This window comes from Ranitomeya variabilis, chromosome 2 (assembly GCF_051348905.1).
Source record: "Ranitomeya variabilis isolate aRanVar5 chromosome 2, aRanVar5.hap1, whole genome shotgun sequence".
Lineage (NCBI taxonomy): Eukaryota > Metazoa > Chordata > Amphibia > Anura > Dendrobatidae > Ranitomeya > Ranitomeya variabilis.
The window spans coordinates 364,893,583-364,911,104 of record NC_135233.1 but is presented as its reverse complement, the minus strand read 5'-3'; positions in this window follow the sequence as shown (position 1 = coordinate 364,911,104).

The following is a 17,522-nucleotide window of genomic DNA, read 5'->3' as shown; positions in this document are numbered from 1 at the left end:
CTAGTTTCCGATATGGGGTCATTTGTGGGGGGTTTGTACTGTTTGGGTACATCAGGGGCTCTGCAAATGCAACGTGACGCCTGCAGACCAATCCATTTAAGTCTGCATTCCAAATGGCGCTCCTTCCCTTCCGAGCTTTGTCATGCGCCCAAACAGTGGTTCCCCCCACATATGGGGTATCAGCGTACTCAGGACAAATTGGACAACAACTTTTGGGGTCCAATTTATCCTGATACCCTTGTGAAAATACAAAACTGGGGGCTAAAAATCATTTTTGTGAAAAAAAAAAGAATTTTTATTTTCACGGCTCTGCGTTATAAACTGTAGTGAAACACTTGGGGGTTCAAAGTTCTCACAACACATCTAGATAAGTTCCTTGGGGGGTCTACTTTCCAAAATGGTGTCACTTGTGGGGCGTTTGTACTGTTTGGGTACATCAGGGGCTCTGCAAATGCAACGTGACGCCTGCAGACCAATCCATTTAAGTCTGCATTCCAAATGGCGCTCCTTCCATTCCAAGCTCTGTCATGCGCCCAAACAGTGGTTCCCTCCCACATATGGGGTATCAGTGTACTCAGGACAAATTGGACAACAACTTTTGGGGTCCAATTTATCCTGATACCCTTGTAAAAATACAAAACTGGGGGCTAAAAATCATTTTTGTGAAAAAAAAAAAAGAATTTTTATTTTCACGGCTCTGCGTTATAAACTGTAGTGAAACACTTGGGGGTTCAAAGCTCTCAAAACACATCTAGATAAGTTCCTTAGGGGGTCTACTTTCCAAAATGGTGTCACTTGTGGGGTTTTTTAATGTTTAGGCACATCAGGGGCTCTCCAAACGCAACATGGCATCCCATCTTAATTCCAGTCAATTTTGCATTGAAAAGTAAAATAGCGCTCCTTCCCTTCCGAGCTCTGCTATGCGCCCAAACAGTGCTTTACCCCCACATATGGGGTATCAGCGTACTCAGGACAAATTGCACAACAATTTTTGGGGTCCAATTTCTTCTCTTACCCTTGGGAAAATAAAAAATTGGGTCGAAAAGATCATTTTTGTGAAAAAATATGATTTTTTATTTTTACGGCTCTGCATTATAAACTTCTGTGAAGCACTTGTTGGGTCAAAGTGCTCACCACACATCTAGATAAGATCCTTAGGGGGTCTACTTTCCAAAATGGTGTCACTTGTGGGGGGTTTCAATGTTTAGGCACATCAGGGGCTCTCCAAATGCAACATGGCGTCCCATCTCAATTCCAGTCAATTTTGCATTGAAAAGTCAAATGGCGTTCCTTCCGAGCTCTGCCATGCGCCCAAACAGTGGTTTACCCCCACATATGGGGTATCAGCGTACTCAGGACAAATTGTACAACAAATTTTGGGGTCTATTTTCTCCTGTTACCCTTGGTAAAATAAAACAAATTGGAGCTGAAATAAATTTTGTGTGAAAAAAAGTTAAATGTTTATTTTTATTTAAACATTCCAAAAATTCCTGTGAAACACCTGAAGGGTTAATAAACTTCTTGAAAGTGGTTTTGAGTACCTTGATGGGTGCAGTTTTTAGAATGGTGTCACACTTGGGTATTTTCTATCATTTAGACCCCTCAAAATGACTTCAAATGAGATGTGGTCCCTAAAAAAAAATGGTGTTGTAAAAATGAGAAATTGCTGGTCAACTTTTAACCCTTATAACTCCGTCACAAAAAAAAATTTTGGTTCCAAAATTGTGCTGATGTAAAGAAGACATGTGGGAAATGTTACTTATTAAGTATTTTGCATGACATATGTCTGTGATTTAAGGGCATAAAAATTCAAAGTTGGAAAATTGCAAAATTTTCAAAATTTTTGCCAAATATTTGTTTTTTTTACAAATAAACGCAAGTTATATCAAATAAATTTTACCACTATCATGAAGTACAATATGTCACGAGAAAACATTGTCAGAATCGCCAAGATCCGTTGAAGCGTTCCAGAGTTATAACCTCATAAAGGGACAGTGGTCAGAATTGTAAAAATTGGCCCGGTCATTAACGTGCAAACCACCCTTGGGGGTGAAGGGGTTAACGACCTTTCCCCTTTTACACGGACATCCCAGGGCCACGGAACGGGTCAGCCACCGTGACATCCCCCCTGTGAACTACAGGACCCGGTACCGAGTACCCCCTTGCCCTGACAGGGTGATCCACAATGACATCACAAGAGGGACTGAGTCTATATATTGGATGCCAAGTAATAAGAACAGGAGATGAGAGCGCAGCTCGTCTGCTGAGAGGTGGAAAGAAGAGACTAACGAAGCTGGTGGCTGCCGAGGTGGAGCACAGCAAAGCATGTAGAAGTTAATGAAGGGCGCAATATAACCAGCCTGAAAAATGAAAAAACCTTATTAGAACATCCTTAAAAAAGTGGATGCATCCAAAAAAAATTAAAAAACATGACGCATTTCGGGCACAAAAGATGCCCTTAATCAAACAATGAATTGTGCCAGAAACGTGTCAAGAAAAAATTGGGATAGATCCTTACAGGTATTTGTTGTGCCAGAAAAGCTTCAGGTTTTTAGAATGTTTTTTTTGGATGGATCCTTAAAGGCATTTGTTGCTCCAGAAATGCGTCACTTTTTAAAATGTATTTTTTAATGGATCCTTATGGGCATTTTTTGTGCCAGAAACGAGTCAAGTTTTTAAAATATTTTTTGATGGCTCCTTAAGGGCCTTTGATGTGCCAGAAACACGTCAGTTTTTAAAATGTTTTCTTGGATGGATCCTTAAGGGCACTTGTTCTGCCAGAAATGAGTCAAGGTTTTTTATTATTATTATTATTATTTATTATTATAGCGCCATTTATTCCATGGCGCTTTACATGTGAGGAGGGGTATACATAATAAAAACAAGTACAATAATCTTGAACAATACAAGTCACAACTGGAACAGGAGGAGAGAGGACCCTGCCCGCGAGGGCTCACAATCTACAAGGGATGGGTGAGAATACAGTAGGTGAGGGTAGAGCTGGTCATGCAGCAGTTTGGTCGATTGGTGGTTACTGCAGGTTGTAGGCTTGTCGGAAGAGGTGGGTCTTCAGGTTCTTTTTGAAGGTTTCGATGGTAGGCGAGAGTCTGATATGTTGTGGTAGAGAGTTCCAGAGTAGGGGGGATGCACGAGAGAAATCTTGTATACGATTGTGGGAAGAGGAGATAAGAGGGGAGTAGAGAAGGAGATCTTGTGAGGATCGGAGGTTGCGTGCAGGAAAGTACCGGGAGACGAGGTCACAGATGTATGGAGGAGACAGGGTGTGGATGGCTTTGTATGTCATGGTTAGGGTTTTGTACTGGAGTCTCTTTTTAAAATGTTCTTTGCATGGATCCACGTATTTTAAGGATATTTGTGCCGCATCACTTTTCCTTTTCTTCTATATGCCAGGTGGAGTAGAGGTGACACATACAAGAGTCATATTGTCATTCACTTAGTGACATCAAAATGATGAAGTATTGACACACGAGCTATATTAGAATATCGCAGGTCTATGTCCATGGTCACTAAACTAATAGTCCCATGTGGAGGCAGATTTGTCCCCATCCAAGCGGGTGACTGCATTCTGCAACGTCTGGAAGGCTTTCCTCTAGACTGGATGGTTTTAAGCATTTTTTTGCTAAGGCGGACTGACAATATTCTGCTCTGCTTTTCCACTTAAATATCTTCTCAGTCGGAGTGAACTTGTCTTTCAGTTTACCTGGCCTGAAACATTGCTGAGAGACTAGCATTCTGCTGAGATCAGATCAGGCTGACACTGGAAACAGCAGCACAGCAGACTGCAGGCTGCAATATGATGGCAATGCAAGAGCGCCACCCAGTGGTGACTGCGAGGAAAGAAGCCGCGAAGGCGCAAAAGTGATGTCTTGGGAGATTTTTCCTTCTAACTATAAGCAAAGAAAAATATATAGAAAAAGAGATAAGAAAGTTTGTGTTTACAGCTCAATATAAGATTCAATATATGCGTGTTACTCATTCTGGTTCCTGGGCGATCCACTCAACTGTGCACAGATAAAGCTTGTGTGGTATCAGCTTTGCTTAAGGCGATGAGAAAGGTTTTTTGAATCCAGCAAAAGCGTAAAAAACAAAAAATAAAACTATATTGTGACTTCAATAAAATAGTAGCACGAGCAAAGAAAAAACTGACGCGTTTTGAGTCTGACTTATTTACAATTAACCCCTTCCTGACCTTTGACGCCACGTAGGCGTCATGAAAACCCGTGCCAATCCGACCCATGACGCCTATGTGGCGTCATGGAATGATTGCGTCCCTGCAGATTGGGTGAAAGGGTTAACTCCAATTTCACCTGATCTGCAGGGACAGGGGGAGTGGTACTTCAGCCCAGGGGCGGTGGCTTCACCCCCCCGTGGCTACGATCGCTCTGATTGGCTGTTGAAAGTGAAACTGCCAATCAGAGCGATTTGTAATATTTCACCTAAAAAACTGGTGAAATATTACAATCCAGCCATGGCCGATGCTGCAATATCATCGGCCATGGCTGGAAACACTGATGTGACCCCCCCCACCCCACCGATCGCCCCCCCAAGCCACCAATCTGTGGTCCGCTCCCCTCCGTCTTGTGCTCCGCTCCCCCGTCCTCCTGTCCGCTCCCCCCGTGCTCCTATGCCACCCCCCGTGCTCCAACGCCCCCCCCGTGCCCCGATCTCCACCCCCTTATACTTACCGAGGCTCCCGGTGTCCATCCGTCTTCTCCATGGGCGCCGCCATCTTCCAAAATGGCGGGCGCATGCGCAGTGCGCCCGCCGAATCTGCCGGCCGGCATATTCGTTCCAGATATAATTTGATCACAGTGATCAAAATAAAAAAAATAGTAAATGACCCCCCCTTTATCCCTCCCTTTATCCACCCCCATAGGTAGGGACAATAATAAAAAAAAGAAAATATTTTTTTTTCTTTTTCCACTAGGGTTAGGGTTAGAACTAGGGTTAGAACTAGGGGTAGGGTTAGGGGTAGGGGTAGGGTTAGGGTTAGGGCATGTGCACACAGTGCAGATTTGGCTGCGGATCCGCAGCGGATTGGCCATGGATCCGCAGCGGATTGGCCGCAGATCCGCAGCGGATTGGCCGCGGATCCACAGCGGATTGGCCGCGGATCCGCAGCAGATTGGCCGCTGCGAATTCGTAGCAGTTTTCCATCAGGTTTACAGTACCATGTACACCTATGGAAAACCAAATCCGCTGTGCCCATGGTGCGGAAAATTCCGTGCGGAAATGCTGCGTTGTATTTTCTGCAGCATGTCAATTCTTTGTGCGGATTCCGCAGCGTTTTACACCTGTTCCTCAATAGGAATCCGCAGGTGAAATCCGCACAAAAAAACACTGGAAATCCGCTGTAAATCTGCAGGTAAAATGCAGTGCCTTTTACCTGCAGATTTTTCAAAAATCGTGCTGAAAAATCTCACACGAATCCGCAACGTGGGCACATAGCCTTAGGGTTAGGGTTGGAATTAGAGTTAGGGTTGGAATTAGGGCTAGGGTTGGAAATAGGGTTAAGATTAGGCTTGTGGTTAGGGTTACGGATAGGGTTAGGAGTGTGTTGGGGTTAGAGTTGTGGTTAGGGTTGGAATTAGGGTTAGGGTTGGGATTAGGGTTAGGATTAGGGTTAGGGTTGGGATTAGGGTTACGGGTGTGTTGGGGTTAGGGTTGTGGTTAGGGGTGTGTTGGGGTTAGGGTTGTGATTAGGGTTAGGGCTACAGTTGGGATTAGGGTTAAGGGTGTGTTGGGGTTAGTGTTGAAGTTAGAATTGAGGGGTTTCCACGGTTTGGGCACATCAGGGGTCTCCAAACGCAACATGGCACCACCATTGATTCCAGCCAATCTTGCGTTCAAAAAGTCAAATGGTGCTCCCTCCCTTCCAAGCCCCGACGTGCACCCAAACAGTGGTTTACCCCCACATATGGGGTATCAGCGTACTCACAACAAACTGGGCAACAAATATTGGGGTCCAATTTCTCCTGTTACCCTTGTGAAAATAAAAAATTGCTTGCTAAAACATCTTTTTTGAGGAAAGAAAAATTATTTTTTATTTTCACGGCTCTGCGTTGTAAACTTCTGTGAAGCACTTGGGGGTTGAACGTGCTCACCACACATCTAGATAAGTTCCTTGGGGGGTCTAGTTTCCAAAATGGGGTCACTTGTGGGGGGTTTCTTCTATTTAGGCACATCAGGGGCTCTGCAAACGTAACATGATGCCTGCAGACCAATCCATCAAAGTCTGCATTCCAAAACGTCACTACTTCCCTTCCGAGCCCCGGCATCTGCCCAAACAGTGGTTTACCCCCACAAATGGGGTATCAGCATACTCAGGAGAAACTGGTCAACAACTTTTGGGAAAATTTAAAAATTCTGGGCTAAAAAAATATTTTTGAGGAAAGGAAACACATTTATTATTTTCACGGCTCTGCGTTATAAACTTCTGTGAAGCACTTGGGGGTTCAAAGTGCTCACCACACATCTAGATTAGTTCCTTGGGAGGTCTAGTTTCCAAAATGGGGTCACTTGTGGGGAGTTCCTACTGTTTAGGCACATCAGGGGCTCTGCAAATGCAACCTGACACCCGCAGAGCATTCCATCAAAGTCTGCATTTCAAAACGTCACTACTTCCCTTCCGAACACCGACGTGTGCCAAAACAGTGGTTTACCCCCACATATGGGGTATCAGCGTACTCAGGAGAAACTGGACAACAACTTTTGGGGTCCAATTTCTCCTGTTACCCTTGGGAAAGTAAAAAATTGTGGGCTAAAAAATCATTTTTGAGAAAAGAAAAATTATTTTTTATTTTCATGGCTCTGCGTTATAAACTTCTGTGAAGCACTTGGGGGTTCAAGGTGCTCACCACACATCTAGATTAGTTCCATGGGAGGTCTAGTTTCCAAAATTGGGTCACTTGTGGGGGAGCTCCAATGTTTAGGCACACAGGGGCTCTCCAAACGCGACATGGTGTCGGCTAATGATTGGAGCTAATTTTCCATTCAAAAAGCCAAATGGCATGCCTTCCCTTCCGAGCCCTGCCGTGCGCCCAAACAGTGGTTTACCCCCACATATGGGGTATCATCATACTCAGGACAAACTGGACAACAATATTTGGGGTCCAATTTCTCCTATTACCCTTGGGAAAATAAAAAATTCCGGGCCAAAAATCATTTTTGAGGAAAGAAAAATTATTTTTTATTTTCACGGCTCTGCGTTGTAAACTTCTGTGAAGCACCTGGGGGTTTTAAGTGCTCACTATGCATCTAGATAAGTTCCTTGGGGGGTCTAGTTTCCAAAATGGGGTCACTTGTAGGAGAGCTCCAATGTTTAGGCACACAGGGGCTCTCCAAACGCGACATGGTGTCCGCTAACGATTGGAGCTAATTTTCCATTCAAAAAGTCAAATGGCGCGCCTCCCCTTCCAAGCCTTGCCGTGCACCCAAACAGTGGTTTACCCCCACATATGAGGTATCGGCGTACTCAGGAGAAATTGCCCAACAAATTTTAGGATCCATTTTATCCTGTTGCCCATGTGAAAATGAAAAAATTGAGGCTAAAAGAAATTTTGTGTGAAAAAAAAGTACTTTTTCATTTTTACGGATCAATTTGTGAAGCACCTGGGGGTTTAAAGTGCTCACTATGCATCTAGATAAGTTCCTTGGTGGGTCTAGTTTCCAAAATGGGGTCACTTGTGGGGGAGCTCCAATGTTTAGGCACACGGGGGCTCTCCAAACGCGACATGGTGTCCGCTAAAGATTGGAGCCAATTTTTCATTCAAAAAGTCAAATGGCGCTCCTTCCCTTCCGAGCCCTGCCGTGCGCCCAAACAGTGGTTTACCTCCACATATGAGGTATCAGCGTACTCAGGACAAATTGGACAACAACGTTCGTGGTCCAGTTTCTCCTTTTACCCTTGGGAAAATAAAAAAATTGTTGCTAAAAGATCATTTTTGTGACTAAAAAGTTAAATGTTCATTTTTTACTTCCATGTTGCTTCTCCTGCTGTGAAACACCTGAAGGGTTAATAAACTTCTTGAATGTGGTTTTGAGCACCTTGAGGGGTGCAGTTTTTAGAATGGTGTCACTTTTGGGTTTTTTCAGCCATATAGAACCCTCAAAATGACTTCAAATGTGAGGTGGTCCCTAAAAAAAATGGTTTTGTAAATTTTGTTGTAAAAATGAGAAATCACTGGTCAAATTTTAACCCTTATAACTTCCTAGCAAAAAAAAAATTTGTTTCCAAAATTGTGCTGATGTAAAGTAGGCATGTGGGAAATGTTATTTATTAACTATTTTGTGTCACATAACTCTCTGGTTTAACAGAATAAAAATTCAAAATGTGAAAATTGCGAAATTTTCAAAATTTTCACAAAATTTCCGTTTTTTTCACAAATAAACTCAGAAATTATCGACCTAAATTTACCTCTAACATGAAGCCCAATATGTCATGAAAAAACAATCTCAGAATCGATCGCTAGGATCCGTTGAAGCGTTCCTGAGTTATTACCTCATAAAGGGACACTGGTCAGAATTGCAAAAAACGGCCAGGTCATTAAGGCCAAAATAGGCTGGGTCATGAAGGGGTTAAGAAGCAGCTAGACTCGAAACGTGCCAGTTTTTCAATCCAGCATAGCAAAAAAAATACCTTTACTGTGATTTCATTAAAATAGTAGCATGGGCGCAGAACAATTCTGACGCGTTTCGAGTCTACCTGACTCTTAATTGTAGATAAGTCAGCCAGACTCGAAACGCGTCAGTAATTTTTCTTTTGCTAATGCCACTATTATAATGAAGTCCTAATAAAGTTTTTCTTTTGCTTTCAATTTGTTTGTTGGATTGAAAAACCTTCCTCATCACTTTGAATAAAGAGAATGGCCACTACTTCCCGAAAGCGATAATGCAGTGTAGCATAAGAGAGTGCACCCCTTCCCACAACTGACACAAATGAAGACCACAGGCACAAATGGATGGCTGAAGGTCGGTCACAGCTTTAATATTTTAGTGTTACCATTAGGAAGGCGCTTAACTTTATTATATGACCAAACTCTTCACCAAATGCCCAGTTTCACATTCGCGGGCAAGTCTGCCGACGAGCCTGCTACCGCCAAGCTGCCCATGTTGTACTACTATACCTTATCTTTCATTTATTGTGCACCTGGTACGTTCAATGGCCATTTCATCTCTCGCTCCCTGCCAAACCGGGAAGGGCACTATTTCGGACCATACCAGTATGAGCTTGGAGAAAAAAACATGAACGTGTTCCATATTTGACCCCATCATCGTGTTTAGCTCCGCCATTTTACATGAACAAAGGTCTCGCTTGTAGGGTCAATATTACCCAGCCAATTGTGTTTTGGATGCACCAAGACCCTGATAAAACAGAGCTGGGGAAGGGGCACTTTCCTTACATAGTGCAGTGCCTTGCCATTATTACAACTTTTATTCCCAAAATTGCAAGTTATCACGTTATTCCTAGAATACGGTATAACTAGTTTATAGCTTGATATTAAGAAAAAACGAGGCAGCACTCCTTCATTGCAGTATTAGAGCCGAAACGTCGCCCAGAGAAGTGGGTTGATTAAAATCCTGCACGTCTAATACTGCAATGAAGGAGTGCTGCCTCGTTTTTTCTTAATATTGACTGGCCTGGATATATGGACTATTATCCTGGGGGCTTTGCACCCGAAGATAAGTAAAATTTGTGCTGTTCCCCTTTTTTTGTCTATAGTTTATAGCTTGGAGTCCAACTGCTAGGTCCTGGATCCACAGCAATCCCAAAAACGAGCTCTCATGGGTGCTGCCCCGATGAGGGCATTTAGGAAGTCTAAAGCCCCGAGTCATCATTGTCACTGGCCCTTTTTCTGGAGTAAAAATGGTTCCAATAGTGACTGTTATATTTGCATCTTATCTATTATTTAATTCACACCTTTTTTTATTAAGCTATTTGGTTTCGTCTGTGGTTTTCTTTTCTTTCGTTTATGGTGTGGTTTTCCTCATCCGGATGTTTTAGTTTAATTCATGGATTCTCACTTTTTGAGCAATTTTACTAGTAAAAAAATCAGCCTGATGTCAATAAATGGAAATGTAAAGAGCTCCTCAGAGTGTCCGAGTGTGGGATCACGTGCCATGGTGGGAGGAAGGAGGATCAGGGTTAGGATTATGTGGTCCCAACTCTTGGCTAGTGAGACTGGATTGTGTGAAAGACAGGGTGGTGCTGCGGAACATACTGAAAACATTATCCCTCATCCAACCGACCACCTGTTCTCATTGTTCTGGCTTCGAGAGTGGTATTCAGCACCCCTCTGCAAAGTGGGACGGGAAGCATGAATGAGCGTATTTGTTGTGCTCCCACATCACACACAGTTTCACCTAGTCTACAGCCTCAGCCTCTGCGTGCACCATCAGCAGCACATCCACTACCGCGGGCATTTTAAATTAGGTATATAATATATGCCTGCAAACTTTCTGGTATTAATAGGGAAAAGAATATCTAGCCCTGAAAATTACTTTTAGGTTGCAGCAAAAGTATACATATAGAAGAACTGTAAGGCAAGAAACCCTGTCTATATGCCTCTAATCTAAAAGTATCCCTCCTCCACCAGCTATCCTTACGCTGAATGCAGGAAATAACGGTTTTACTACAACCCCCGTTTGTTTATTGGCTGTTGAGCAGCAGCGAAACATTGCGAGGCGGGGACTCTAGCATGGCACTCGAGCACTTGCGATACTCGATGGAGTAACGAGCGTACCCGAGCACCCGATGGAGTAACGAGCGTACCCGAGCACCCAATGGAGTATCGAGTAGTGGGGAGCACGCTTGCTCATCACTAGTTAAGAACCTTTGTTTTAGGCCATAGTTCTGGAGCAGTCCAGTATGTCTCCTATGGTCTTCAGTCTCACATATCATCTATATCCTCTGCATCATAAGCCCAGTTTAGCAGCCGGCTGACAATTACACACCTGTAAATGATAACCACTTAGGACAAATTGTTGGTATATATCATCCACTAGAAGAAAGTGCCATCGATTGCGCGTCCTCTGTGTAACCCTGAAGCCGTACTTATAATTACTCACCCTAAACCAATTGCCTCTTTTCGTTCCCTTGGCTCTCCGTCTTGGTTAAATCACTCTGCCCAATTTATTTTCGTGTAATTCTTCACGCAGATGAGATTTGTTTTGCGGCTTTGGCCAGACACCAATAGTTTTTAATACAGTCTCAAATACAAATAACTTGCAATTACGTCTTGGCTCTCACTTTTTCAGTTAATTTATCCATTTTTACTTTTATTTCATCTTCTTCTTTTTCTACTTTAAAAGACGTTTGGCATAAGCATGGCATCCACAGACAGGCTAAATATTGAATACAGCCCTTCATTGCCACATTTGTGGAGAGTTCCCTACTTGGTGCCTGTTAGTACACCCTCAAGTCATTAATTATAACAAAAAATATTTAAAGAGATTGGTACAGATTTAGAAAAACATGGTTGTGTAACGCCAGAAACAGCGCCACACCTGTCTGTGGGTGGTTTCTGGTACTGAAGCTCAGCTCTTTAGAAGTAAAGAGAGCTAACAGAGCTGAGCTACATTACCCCAATGTGGAGAGATGTGGCACTGTTTCTGTAAGCGATCAGCCATTTTTTAAAAATCTTGCATTATCCCTTTAAACCGTTCACAACCGAGCAATTTTCTGTTTTTTTGCGTTTTGATTTTTTAAATTTCCTTCTTTCAAGATCCATACCCTTTTTTGTTTTTCCTTCCCCATAGCCATATAAGGGCTTGTTTTTCGTGGGACTAGTTGCACTTTTGAATGACGCCATTCATTTTATCATGTGATGCACTAGAAAGCGGGAAAAACAAATTCCAACTGAATGGAATTTCAAAAACAGTGCAATTTCACAACTGTTTTTTAGATTTTTTATTTACCATTTTCAATATATGTATGTAAAACTGAATTGGCAATAAGATTCTCCAGCTCAGTACGAGTACCCAGATACCAAACATGTATAGGTTTTTTTTTTGTTTAGGTGGTGAAAAAAAAAATCGGAAATATGTAAAAGAAAAAAAAAATGTCCCTTTTGTCGCCATTTTCTGAGCCCTGCAACACTTTTATCTTTCTGGATATGGGGCTGTGTGTGAGGACATATTTTTTCCACCCTGAGGTGACATTTTTATTCATACTATTTTGAGATAGATATGATATTTTTATCGCCTCTTGTTGCATTTTATTGTAGTGTTGTGGCGGCCCAAAAATTCTGTCATTTTGATTTGTTTTAAAAGGGTGTGGGGGGGGGGGTGATTTGAACTTTTGTGTTTTTTTATTTAATTTTTTTCATATTTTTAAAAAACTTTTTTTTATACTTTTTAATAGTCCCCTTAGGGGACTTGAAGCTGTGATCGTCTGATTGCTTGTGCTACACATAGCAGGGCTTCAGCACATCTTTGTATAGTGAAAATCACAATCTCCTATGAATGCAGCCATGAACCGACATTCACAGGCGTATCGTTTGTAATGACAGGCAAGGGAGTCATCAGCGGACCCCCGGCTATCATGACAACCCATCAGCGCCAGACTATTATGTCACTGCCATGCCGATGGATTGGGTAATGATGCACCCCCTTGACGGTGCTTGTTAAATGCCGCTGTCAGACATTGACAGCGGCATTTAACAGGTTAACAACCTTTGACGTTCATGAACATCAAAGGTCGTGAAGGGATTAAGGATGGATTGCAATGCAGATCTTATGCTGCTCATAAAGGGGGCTATTTTTTTTTACTAAAATGCATACATTTGCGGATAAAAATCATTTCATTTTTTCATATGATTTTCACTAAAAATCTTGCACCACTACTATTGCTGAGTAGTTCAAGAACTCCTTCGACCTTTACTTCCATCTGAGCAGCTCCATGATGGTCCGCACTCATTATCACCGGGAAGTATTTGGAATTGAATGAAGGAATCCATCACAGGTGGAAATAAGAGCTTATCGTCCGTATATAGTCCACGTCCCTCCAGCATAACTTCCAATCAATCGATTGAACACACTTTCCTACGACGTCTATGAGAACACGTTCCGCTTCACCGTCTCCGAGCAATGTCCTCCACTGTAAATACAAATCTCCTAATCATCGCAGCCAGAAAGAATGGGAATGTATAGTGGGGCCGGAGGTTAATGGTCTGGTGTCTAAATATGAGTTATTGATCAACACTAAGGTCAAATAACACAATGGCGTACGTCTGTCTCCTCATGTCAGCCACTCCTCCGGCCACTTCTGGAGTCCGCGGAGCTATCAATCATATCACATATCACCTGCCTGCCTGTCTGACATCCCGGGGAGTCCGCAGACAGCACTGCTCCGATATTTCATGTTATTATCACAATTAATGAAAGTGAAGGGAATCCAGGGTATATACAGCTATAACATGTACAATGTAGTTACTGAATAACGGGGGATACTGGTTATATAGAGATATCACATGTACAATATGGAGGTAGTTACTGAGTGACGGGGGGATCCTGGTTATACACAGATATCACATGTACAATATGGAGGTAGTTACTGAGTGACGGGGGATCCTGGTTATATAGAGATAGCACATGTACAATATGGAGGTAGTTACTGAGTGACGGTCGGGGATCCTGGTTATATACATACTGTATATCACTTGTACAATATGGAGATAGTTACTGAATGACGGAGATCCTGGTTATATACAGATATCACATATACAATGTAGTTACTGAATAACGGGGGATCCTGGTTATATAGAGATAGCACATGTACAATATGGAGGTAGTCTGTTGTGAATTCTATTTTTGGGCTCCCTCTAGTGGTCACAAGCGGTACTGTGTAGTGTTGTCTTTCTGCAGGTTGGCTGCATCAGCTGGTTCGTTATCCTTGGTTGGTTTCCTATTTAGCTCACCTGGAGACTCAGTTCCTTGCCTGCTATCAATGTATTCAGTGCTCTTCAGATTCCTTGTGTCTACCTTGCTCCCAGTCTCTCCAAGACAAGCTAAGTTTTTGTTTGATCATTTTTTGATTATCAGTGTTCATTATGTTTTTAGTCCAGCTCGCTAAAATGTGATTTCCTCGCTTGCTGGTTGCTCTAGGGGACTGAGTTTCTCCCCCCACACCGTTAGTTGGTGTGGGGGTTCTTGAAATCTCAGAGTGGATATTTTGTAAGGGTTTTTTACTGACCGCATAGATTCCCTTTTCTATTTTCTGCTATCTAGTATTAGTGGGCCTCATTTGCTGAATCTGCTTTCACCCCTGTGTATGTGCCTTCCTCTTACCTCACCGTTATTATCTGTTGGGGGCTTCTATATCTTTGGGGATTATTTCTCTGGAGGCAAGAGAGGTCTTTTCTTTCTCTCTAGGGGTAGTTAGTTCCTCAGGCTGGCTCGAGACGTCTAGGATTTTTAGGCACGTTCACCGGCTACTTCTAGTGTGTTTGGATAGGTTCAGATTTGCGGTCAGTCCAGTTTGCGACCTCCCTAGAGCTTGTCCTATGTTTGTTACTTAGCTGGAGTAATTTGTGATCCTCAACCACTAAGGATCATAACAGTATAGCAGGCCAAAAAGTGTTTAATGCATCGCATGAAGTGGGATAAAAAAGAAGACCTGAGTACTTTTTTTTTTTTTTTCCTCCCGCTTTTCCTTTGCTGCAGTCTGTTTAGCTTTTTTTTATCCCCTTGAACTCTGGGTGGTTTTGAGCTCAGCTGCAGACATGAATGTTCAGACTCTGACTTCTAGTGTGGATCATCTTACTGCACGGGTGCAAAGTATTCAGGATTTTGTTATTCATAGCCCTATGTCAGAACTAAAGATACCCATTCCTGAGTTGTTTTCTGGAGATAGATCTAGGTTTCTAAATTTTAAGAATAATTGTAAGTTATTTCTATCTCTGAGACCTCGTTCCTCTGGTGATTCCGCTCAGCAAGTTAAAATTGTTATCTCCTTGTTGCGTGGCGACCCTCAAGATTGGGCTTTCTCTCTGGCGCCAGGAGATCCTGCATTGCTTAATGTAGATGCATTTTTTCTGGCTCTTGGACTGCTTTAGGTGGAGGCCTTTCGGGAGCTGAAGCACCGGTTTTCTTCAGCTCCAGTCTTATGTCAGCCAGATGTCTCTCTCCCCTTCCAGGTCGAGGTTGATGCTTCTGAGATTGGAGCAGGGGCTGTTTTGTCGCAGAGAAGCTCTGATGGCTCTGTGATGAAGCCATGTGCTTTCTTTTCAAGAAAGTTTTCGCCTGCCGAGCGGAATTATGATGTCGGTAATCGGGAGTTGTTGGCTATGAAGTGGGCATTTGAGGAGTGGCGACATTGGCTCGAAGGAGCTAAACATCGTGTGGTGGTCTTGACTGATCACAAAAATCTGATTTACCTTGAATCTGCCAAGCGCCTGAATCCTAGACAGGCTCGTTGGTCGTTGTTTTTCTCCCGTTTCAACTTCGTGGTCTCATACCTGCCTGGTTCGAAGAACGTGAAAGCTGATGCACTTTCTAGGAGTTTTGTGCCTGACTCTCCGGGAGTTTCTGAGCCAGCTGGTATTCTCAGAGAGGGAGTAATTTTGTCTGCCATTTCCCCAGATTTGCGACGAGTGCTGCAGAAATTTCAGGCGGATAGACCTGACCGTTGTCCACCAGAGAGACTGTTTGTCCCGGATAGATGGACCAGCAGAGTTATTTCCGAGGTTCATTCTTCGGTGTTGGCGGGTCATCCTGGGATTTTTGGTACCAGAGATTTGGTGGCTAGGTCCTTCTGGTGGCCTTCCTTGTCGCGGGATGTGCGTTCCTTTGTGCAGTCTTGTGGGATTTGTGCTCGGGCTAAGCCTTGCTGTTCTCGTGCCAGCGGTTTGCTTTTGCCTTTGCCTGTTCCGAAAAGGCCTTGGACGCACATTTCCATGGATTTTATTTCGGATCTTCCAGTATCTCAGAAAATGTCGGTCATCTGGGTGGTGTGTGATCGTTTTTCCAAGATGGTCCATTTGGTGCCCATGCCTAAGTTGCCTTCTTCCTCCGATTTGGTTCCTCTATTTTTTCAGAATGTGGTTCGCCTGCACGGCATTCCTGAAAATATTGTGTCTGATAGAGGATCCCAGTTTGTGTCCAGGTTTTGGCGGACTTTTTGTGCTAAGATGGGCATTGATTTGTCTTTTTCGTCGGCCTTCCATCCTCAGACTAATGGCCAAACCGAGCGAACTAATCAGACGTTGGAAACTTATTTGAGATGTTTTGTTTCTGCTGATCAGGATGATTGGGTGACTTTTTTGCCATTGGCCGAGTTTGCCCTTAATAATCGGGCTAGTTCTGCTACTTTGGTTTCGCCTTTTTTCTGCAATTCTGGTTTCCATCCTCGTTTTTCCTCGGGTCAGGTTGAGCCTTCTGACTGTCCTGGGGTGGATTCTGTGGTGGATAGGTTGCAGCAGATTTGGAACCATGTGGTGGACAATTTAAGGTTGTCACAGAAGGCTCAGCGCTTTGCCAACCGCCGCCGCGGTGTGGGTCCCCGACTTCGTGTTGGGGATTTGGTGTGGCTGTCTTCTCGGTATGTTCCTATGAAGGTCTCCTCTCCTAAATTTAAGCCTCGCTTCATCGGTCCTTATAAGATCTTGGAAATCCTTAACCCGGTGTCTTTTAGTTTGGATCTCCCAGCATCGTTTGCCATTCATAATGTGTTCCATAGGTCTTTGTTGCGGAGGTATGTGGTACCTGTGGTTCCTTCTGTTGAGCCTCCTGCTCCGGTGCTGGTCGAGGGCGAATTGGAGTACGTGGTGGAGAAGATTTTGGATTCTCGTATCTCTAGACGGAGGCTTCAGTATTTGGTTAAGTGGAAGGGCTATGGTCTGGAGGATAATTCCTGGGTTGTCGCCTCTGATGTTCATGCGGCCGATTTGGTTCGTGCCTTCCACGCGGCTCATCCTGATCGCCCTGGGGGTCTTGATGAGGGTTCGGTGACCCCTCCTCAAGGGGGGGGTACTGTTGTGAATTCTATTTTTGGGCTCCCTCTAGTGGTCACAAGCGGTACTGTGTAGTGTTGTCTTTCTGCAGGTTGGCTGCATCAGCTGGTTCGTTATCCTTGGTTGGTTTCCTATTTAGCTCACCTGGAGACTCAGTTCCTTGCCTGCTATCAATGTATTCAGTGCTCTTCAGATTCCTTGTGTCTACCTTGCTCCCAGTCTCTCCAAGACAAGCTAAGTTTTTGTTTGATAATTTTTTGATTATCAGTGTTCATTATGTTTTTAGTCCAGCTCGCTAAAATGTGATTTCCTCGCTTGCTGGTTGCTCTAGGGGACTGAGTTTCTCCCCCACACCGTTAGTTGGTGTGGGGGTTCTTGAAATCTCAGAGTGGATATTTTGTAAGGGTTTTTTACTGACCGCATAGATTCCCTTTTCTATTTTCTGCTATCTAGTATTAGTGGGCCTCATTTGCTGAATCTGCTTTCACCCCTGTGTATGTGCCTTCCTCTTACCTCACCGTTATTATCTGTTGGGGGCTTCTATATCTTTGG